This window comes from Dasypus novemcinctus, chromosome 24 (genome assembly GCF_030445035.2).
Source record: "Dasypus novemcinctus isolate mDasNov1 chromosome 24, mDasNov1.1.hap2, whole genome shotgun sequence".
Classification (NCBI taxonomy): domain Eukaryota; kingdom Metazoa; phylum Chordata; class Mammalia; order Cingulata; family Dasypodidae; genus Dasypus; species Dasypus novemcinctus.
Genome location: NC_080696.1, coordinates 16,733,850 through 16,742,975, shown reverse-complemented (window position 1 = coordinate 16,742,975; position 9,126 = coordinate 16,733,850). Strand labels below are relative to the sequence as shown.

The 9,126-nt window shown below is 40.7% G+C and overlaps 1 pseudogene; it reads right to left on the bottom strand.

Annotated features, from left to right (window-relative positions):
* Nucleotides 1–7,028: 7,028 nt before the first annotated feature.
* LOC101427032 (E3 ubiquitin-protein ligase rififylin pseudogene) lies at nucleotides 7,029–8,441 on the bottom strand (annotated as a pseudogene).
* Between the last annotated feature and the right edge of the window lie 685 nt (nucleotides 8,442–9,126).

Sequence of the window (9,126 nt, the reverse complement as noted above, 5' to 3'; positions counted from 1 at the left end):
TTGGCGTTGATGTGAAAATATTACAGTATTGCTGTTACCTAGTCCCTAGGTTACATTAACTGTATTTTTCCCATGCTGCTCCACGTTCTTACCACCTGGCAATAGTGACGTACATTTGTTCTAGCTCATAGCAGGACACTTCTGTATTTGGACCACCAACCACCAATTCTCATCCGCCTCTGGGTTCACTGTGTTATTCAGCCCCTAGGTTTTTCTCTAGCTTTCTTTCAGTTGACATTTACACCCCTAGACTACCCTTTTCAGCCACAGTCCCATTTGTAAACCAGATGCTACTCACTCTAATGTGTTACCATCAACTCTATTCATTTCCACACTTTTACAGTTGAGTTAATTAGAACGTCTACCTATATTAAGCATCAGTAGTTCTTCTCAACCCTTCTCTTATCTCCTAATAACCTCTACTCTAGGTTTTAACTCCATGCATTTATTCTTCATATTTAGTTCATATTAGTGAGAACATGCAGTATCTGTCCTTTTGTGTCTGTCTTACTTCACTTAGCATAATGTCTTCAAGATTCATCCATGTTATCAGATGTGTCCCAATTTCATTTCTTCTTATAGCACCATAGTATCCCATCATATGTATATATCACATTTTGTTCATCCATTCATCAGTTGATAGACGCTTGGGTTGTTTCCATCTTCTGGAAATTGTGAATTATACTGCTGTATACATCAGTGTGCAAATGTCTGTCTGTGTCACATTTCTCAGTTCTTCTGGATATATTCCAAGTAGAGGAATTGCTGGATTATATGGCAGTTATATTTAACTTCTTGAGGAGCTGCCAAACTCTTCCACAGAGGTTACACCATTTTACATTCCCACCAACGGCACAGAGTTCCTATTTATCCCCATCCTCTCCAGCACTTTTTTTTCCTGTTTTTTAAATAATGGCCATTCTATGCAGTGTGAGATAATCTCGTTGTCGTTTTGATTTGCATTCCCTAATAGCTAGTTATATTGAACATGTTTTTCATGTGGTTTTGGGCCATTTGTATTTCCTCGGAGAAATATCTGTTTAGGTCTTCTGTCCATTTTTTAATTGGTTGCTTGCTCTTTTATTGTTCAGTTGTATGATCACTTTACATAGACTGGAAATCAAAACCTTATCAGATACGTGATTTCCAAATATTTTCTCCCATTGAGTGGGCTGTCTTTTTACTTTCTTGACGAAGTTCTTTGAATCACAAAAGAGTTTAAGTTTGAGGAGGTCCCATTTACCCATGTTTTCTTTTGTTGTTTGTGCTTTTGGTATAAGGTTTAAGAATCCACCACTTACCACCAGGTCTCGAAGATGTTTCCCTACATTTTCATCTAAGAGCTTTATGGTTCTAGAATTTATATTTAGGTCATCAATCCACTTTGAGTTAGTTTTTGTCTAAGGTGTGAGATAAGGATCCTCTTTCTTTATTATGGATGTGAATATCCAGTTCTTGCAGTACCATTTGTTAAATAGACTCTTCTGCCCCAGCTGGGTAGGTTTGTCAGCCTTGTGAAAAATCACTTGATCATATATACGTGAGGGTCTGTTTCTGAAGCATCAATTCAATTCCGTTAATCTAGGTGTGTATCTTTATGCAGGTACCATGCTGGTTTTTTTTAATAGACTTTCTTTTAGAATAATTTTTTTTTTAAAGGTTTATTTTATTTATTTCTCCCCACTCCTTTGTTGTTTATACTTTGCTGTGTGCTGTGTCTTTAGGAGGCACTGGAAACTGAACCTGGACCTCTGATGTGGGAGGGATACACCTAATCAGTTGAGCCACCTCCATTTCCTGCTTTGTTGTGTCTCTCATTGTTTTTTCTTCTTGTGTCTTTTTTTGTGTCATCTTATTGCACTTGCCAATTGCGTCAGCTCTCTGTCTTGCTGGTTTTCTTTAGGAGGCACCGGGAACCTCTGCTTCCTGCTTTGTTTTGTCTTTCATTGTTTTCCTTCTTATGTCTCTTGTTGTGCCTGCCCATTGCTTCAGCTCGCTGTCTTGCTTGTTTTCTTTAGGAGGCACAAGGAGCCTCTGCTCCCTGCTTTGTTGTGTCTTTCATTATGTTTTTCTTCTTGCATCTCTTTTTGTGTCATCTCATTGTGTTATCATGTGATGCCTGCCCATCACACCAGCTCAGTCTCTTCTTTAGGAGAAGACTGGGAACCAAACCACGGATCTCCCATGTGGTAGGCAGGAGCTAGGTCGCCTGAGCCACATCCATTTCTCAGTACCATACTATTTTTACCACTGTAGCTAGGTAATATGATTTAAAGTCAGGAAGTGAGAGTCCTCCAACTTCACTCTTCCTTATTAAGATGTTTCTGGCTATTTGGGGCCCCTTACACTTCCATTTCTTTTTAAAAAATGCTGGTGGAATTTTTATTGGGATTGCATTGAATCTGTATATCAATTTGGGTAAAATTGACATCTTAACAATATTTAGTCTTCCAATCCATGAACACAGAATGTTCTTGCATTTATTTAGGTATTTTTAAATTTTTCTTTTAGCAATGCATTATAGTTTTCTGAATATAAGTGTTTTATATCCTTGGTTAGGTTTATTCCTAAATATTTTATACTTTTAATCACTATTGTAATTGGAATTTTCTTCCTAACTTCCTCCTTAAATTGTGCATTACTAGTATATAGAAACACTACTGATTTTTGCATATTAATCTTGTATCCTGCCACTCTGCTGAAATTGTTTATTATCTCTAGCAACTTTGTTGTAGATTTTTCAGGACTTTTTAGGTATTAGATCATATTATCTGTGAACAGTGAAAGTTTTACTTCTTTTCCAGTTTGGATGCCTTTTATTTTGTTTTTTGCCTGAATGATCTAGCTAGAACCTCTAGCACTATATAGCTCAACAGTGGTGACAGGGGGTATCCTTGTCTTGTTTCTGATCTGAACAAGAAAGCTTTCAGATTTTCACCATTGAGTACAGTGTTAGCTGTGGGTTTTTCATATATGGCCTTTATCATGTTGAGAAAGTTTCTTTCGTAGTATTTTTGTCAAGAAAGGAAGCTGTATTTTGTCAAGTGCCTTTTTTGCGTCAATTGATAGGATCATGTGATTTTTCTAATTTGATTTATTAATGTGATATATTTCGCTGATTGATATTTGTATGTTGAAACACCTTTGCATGCCTGGTCTAAACCCTACTTGATCATGGTGACTAATTCTTTTAATGGGTTGTTGGATTCGATTAGCAAGTATTTTGTTGAGGATTTTTGCATCTATTTTCAATAGGGAAATGGGCCTGTAATTTTCTTTTTTCATAATATCTTTATCTGGGTGATATTGGCTTCATACAATGAGTTTAGTAGTGTTCATTCTTGTTCAATGTTTTGGAAGAGTTTGAGTAAGGTTGGTATCAAATCTTTGAATGCTTGGTAGAACTCACCTGTGTCAACACATGGTCCTGGGCTTTTCACTTTGGGACGTTGTCTCACGACTGTTTCAGTCTCGTTACTTGTGTTTGGTTTGTTGAGGTGTTTGTTCTATTCCAGGGTCAGTGTAGGGTGTTTGTACATTCCTGGGAATTTTTCCTTTTCATCTACATTGTCTCATTTGTAGGTTGTTCATAGTATCCTCTTATTATCTCTTTTATTTTTGTGGGGTCAGTAGTTATGTCCCCATTTTTATTTTATGTATTTGTATCTTCTTTCTTTTTTTCTTTGTCATTCTAGCTAAAGGTTTGTTGATTTTGTTAATCTTCTCAAAGAAACAAGTTTTGGATTTGTTAATTCTTTTTTTTGTTCTCAGTTTTATTTCTGCTTTGATCTTTATTTCATTTCTTCTGCTTGCTTTGGAAATAGTTTGCTGTTCTTTTTCTAGTTCCTCCAGCTGTGTAATTAGGTCATTGAGTTAGCTCTTTATTCTTTTTTAATATTAGCCCTGAGGGCTATAAATGTCCCTTTCAGCACTGCCTTCACTGCATCCCATAGGTTCTGATAAGTTGTGTTCTCATTTTCATTCATTTTGAGATATTTATTGATTTTTCTCACAATTCTTTTTTGACCTACTGATTATTTAAGAGTATGTCTTTCTATGTAACTATACCAAATAGCATTGATTGTATACTTTGGATGAATTGCATATTTTATTAATATATATCAATAAAGTTGATCTGTTAAAATAAAATAATTATATCCCACCATCAAATGGGATTTATCCCAGGTATTCAAGGGTAGTTCAACCTAAGAAAATCAATTAATGTAAAACACCTCATTAATACAATGAAAAAACAAAAAACCCACATGAACATCTCTGTTGACATAGAAAAGTGATCTGACAAAATCCAGCACCCCTTCTTGATAAAAACTAGGACAAGAAGGGAACTTTCTCCACATGATTAAGGGCATATATGAAAAACTGTAGCTAACAAGAAAAAAAAAAAAAGAGTATGTTGTTTAATCTCCATATATCTGTGAATTTTCCCTTTTTCTGCCTGTTGTTGCTTTCCAACTTATTCCATTAAGATCAGAGAAAGTGCTTTGTATAATTTCGATCTTGTTGAATTTATTGATATCTGCTTTGTGGTCCAACCTATGGTCTACCCTGGAGAAAGATCCATGAACACATGAGAAGAATATATATCCTGCTGTTTTATGGTGCAATGTTCTGTATATATTAGGTTTAGTCCATTTATCATATTATTCAAGCTCTCTATTTCTTTTTTGATCCTCTGCACAGATGTTTTATGCAATGCTGAGGGTAGTGTATTGAAGTCTCCAACTATTATTGCAGAGATATTTATTTCTCCCTTCAGTTTTCACAGTGTTTGCTTCATGAAATTTGGGGCATCCTGGTTAGATGCATATCATTTATGATTGTTATTCCTTCCTGGTGTATTGCCCCTCTTATTAATATATAATGTCCTTTCTTGTCTCTAATAAAAGTTTTGCTTTTAAAGTCTATTTCATCCAATATAAGTATAGCTGATCGAGCTTTTTTGTTTTGTTTTGTTTTGTTTTGTTACTGCATGCATGGAATATCTTTTTTTTTTTTTTTTTTTAGAATAGGATTTTGGAACTCCCAATTTTTATTTGTTGTTACAATAAAGCAAGTATAAAATATCACGGTTGTTGGACACTTTTTTTCCCTAAATGGAAACCATCACTAGAGGTTTAAAGTGTTAAGGCAAGTTCTTTCTCCAGAATGAGTGAATGACATCAGTTCTAATTCTTACAGAGATTACTAACCAACTATCAGGCCTTTATTTTCAATCATGACTAGGAGGGAATATGGGGGTAAGGTGGGGAGGCAAGTCCTCAGCAGAGAAAGCAAGTTAGGAGTAGGCAGAGAGCCAGCTTCTGCCCTGAAATTATTGCTAGAGCCTAACTGAGTTGCATATATACAGACGTGTTTCACAGTGAAATCAAGAGTAGCTAAAATGGTCCTTTGCTAATCTGGCAGATATTGTAAACTATAGTATTTACTGTCCAGCAGAAAGGTGAAAAAATGATGTCTTCATGGGGAATCTTGTTTCTCCCAACTCCTACAAAGGATGTGGTCTAGAAACAAATAATCCAGGACTTTGTATAATGCCGAGGTTAAGTGGCCCAGTGTTTAGCTCATGAACTATTTCCTGAAATAATTTCATTTCCCCAAAGGGAGTTAGTGGTTGATGATGGAGAGGAAGCTTAACTATGCCTGTACCAATATAATTAAGTCCCCTTAGCAGAGGTTTCCCACTGCCTCCCAAAGTCATGATTGGTTCTTCTAGTCTGAGATATCCTGGTTGTAGAGTGGGGGTCTGCCAAAGCCCTCAGGTACTTAGGGTTTGCATAGTTCTTCCACTGGTAATGGGAGCACAAACAACTCTTCTGACAGCATGTGTTTTGCACTTGGCTAAGCTTTTCCAGTGGGCTTTCCTTAAGCCCTTCATTCCTCCGCTGGTATAAAAACCCTAAGTGGACTCAAGAACATCACCCACTCACTACAAGGTTCTCCTTAAAGGGCTTAGAGAATGCTTCTTTCTGACTTGCCCCCAGTCAGTAGGCTGAGAAAGGAAATGGGAGTAAGGGCTTCCCACCAAGACTGGGGATTAAGGCTTCCAGCTGCCTGTTCAAAGGTAGAACCCAGCCTAATTCAGTACCTTCCAATACCTCTTAGGTGCTCTTATAGGTTCAGTCTCCATGAAAAGTCTTGGTAGAGATGAGCAAGGTTCTTTGCCCAAGTCTCTATGCTTTCAGTATGAAGTACGTGAGACATGCTTTAGAAATTCCGGGGGAAAGGGAGAGCCTTCAACCTCAGGGAAGTAGATTAAGACCCATAACAGTTGGCAAAGGAGGATCAGAAATCAAAGTTAAGCAGAAAGCTACTGCCTCTCGAACAACTTACTTTTTCATCATAAACTAAAATTAAGGATGGTACAGTCAGACCCCAAGAGAGGAAGCAGCAGAGATGAGAGGAATTTCAGTGGCTGGGGAAGTAGATCCTCTGTTGGCTACCAGCGTCAGGAGACTGGTAACTTCCAATCCCAGCACATAAGTAAACAACTCTTAACAACTGTGAAGATTTCAAAAGCATTAGTTTCATTTCTCACCAGAGTTAAGATTACTGGTAAAAAATTCTATCCTAGGGAGAACTTCTGTTGGTCTGATAAGCAAACATCTTTTTGGTCCAAAGAAACAAATGGGTTTTAGGCGATGTAGCCAAATACTTTAACAAAGTTAGGTTAAAGCACAAAAAGACCAGAAATATATCCAAATGTGGAGAGAAAGAGAACCATTTCTAGCATGACTTTTGATTGGTGAAACAGAGGCAAGCATCTCAGTGGGATGGGGTAGGGGAATGGAAGAAAGGGTGGAAGTGTACCTAAGTTGTCTGGGTTCTCTCAGAGGAATGAAGACATGGTCCAAGCTCTGCAAAATCTCTCCATCAATTACCATCATCACCCCAAAATCATAAAAACAAGGACTTGCCGGCGCAATCTGTATCAGTCCACACTCGCCTCAGGGGCTCTGTCAGCTAAGAGGTGCACCCCATGGCAAGAAAGGCATACTCAGGGTAACATGGCATCTTTGCCTACTCTGGTCTTGGGAACACTCTGCAAATTTTCTTCTGTTAGCCTGCCCCCTCTGCAGGCTGGCCAACCCTTAGCCCAGGCACCGAGGGCTGTGTCCCTGTAAGGCACTGAAGAAGCTGGTGCAAGTCGTCAAGATCGGAAGACATGCACTGCTCGGATCACGTACTGCCGGCAGATGGGACACTCGTTCATGCGTTTGCCACACTTGGTGCAGGTTACCATGTGACCACACTCCAGCAGAACGCAGTCAATGGGTGAGTCCATACAGATCTTACACAGGTTCTCTTCCACGCTGGATGGCATTGCTCCCCCATTTTGATCTTCAGCACCACACACCAGGTGCTAGAGTCCTTTTTGATCCTTATACAGCCGAGTGACCCTCTCCATCAGCTCCCATTTCTCACAGCAGCCCTTGTAATTGACAAAGTTGCGAGCCAGGATCTCTTTCAGCTGCCGCACAGTCAGCGCTTCAATATCTTCCAGATTGGTCAGGTCAGACAGAGAAGCCCTCCGGCCGGGCACAAAGCAATCCTCTGAGTCGATGGACTGGGTCTCATCCTCAGCAGGCACTCTGGCTGTGCTCTCCAGGTAGATGGGTTCCTCTTGGTCTTGAGACACATGGCCATTGGCCTGCTGATTTTCCTGAGCCTGGGCTGGGCCAACAGAGGTGGTTTGTGTAGGTGAAGAAGGAAGGTTGGGTGAGGTAGGAGGTACTGTGCTGGTGTGAGGCTGGGTCAAGAAGGCCTGCTGCTCGGGGAAGTCTGGGGACAAGATAGGGGCACGAGTCCTGCCCTCCTGGGAGATTACAGGCTGCTGGCCAAGCACCAAGAACACCAGCTCCTCCTTCTCCCGGCACATTTCGGTAGAGATGTCATGGAGGCTGAGATAGTCCCTCAGGTCCTTCACCTTCATCTTCATGAGCTCTTCCCGCTGAAAGGCTGTAGCTTGGAACCGCTGGCAGAGAAGACAGAGGCGGGGCCCAGTTCCCACTTGGCTTGAACAGGTCATGCAGAAATTTTTCTTACAGTCCAAGCAGGTCTGCTTCCTGGCCGTGTTCACGAAATGGGCCCCACAAGCTTTGCAGCTTGGTTCAGACCCTGTTGGAGAAGGGAAGGAGCTGTACCCAGGGTTGGAACATGCTTGCGTCCTGGCTCCCTGGGGCGGAGGGGCCTCTTCAGGCTGTCCATCCAAGCAGAACCAGTTGCAGCAGGTTGCCCACATGATAAAATTCTTTTTGAGCCTGTCTTCTCATCTGTAAAATTGTTGGAGGGTAACTGCCGCGGACGCCCCTCCGGCCCGCACCTGGGAGGGAGGGGCCGGATTCGGGCCGCGGACGCCTCAGGCAGGCGGGCTCCGGGCTCCGCTACGGGGGCGTCTCCGAGGCTGAGGGACACCGGGGGACGGACGCCGGAATATCTTTTTCTAGCCTTTCACTTTCAATCTATTAGTATCTTTGGGTCTAAGATGAGTTTCTTGTAGATAGCATATAGATGGCTCATATTTTCTCTTTTATAAAAAAGATTTATTTATCCCCTCCCCTCGTTGTTTACAATTGCTTTCTGCTCTCTGTGCCCATTTGCTCTGTGCTCTCTGTGTCTCCTCATCTTCTATTTAGGAGGCACGGGGTACCAAACCCAGGACCACCCACATGGGAGAGAGGTGCTCAACCACCTGAGCCAACTCGGCTCCCTAGTTTGTTGTGTCTCTCATTGTTTTTCCTTTTTGTGTCTCTTTTGTTGCATCAGCTTGTTGCATCAGCTTGCTGCACCTGCCCACCACACCAGTTTGCCTTCTCCAGGAGGCACCAGGAACCAAACCCAGGACCTACCATGTAGTAGGTGGAAACCCAATACTCGAGCTGCATCTGCTTCCCCATATTTTCTTATCCATTCCACTGGTCTGTGTCTTTTGATTGAAGAGTTTAATCCATTAACATTAAATGTTATTACTGTACAGACAGTTCTTCACCCATTTTGACCTTGGGTTTTATCTGTCTTATTTTATTTTTCATCAATATTTTTATACTTTTGGAAATAATCTTCATTTCTAGACTCTCTTCCAAGCCTCTCTCCTGTCTTTACTTTTCA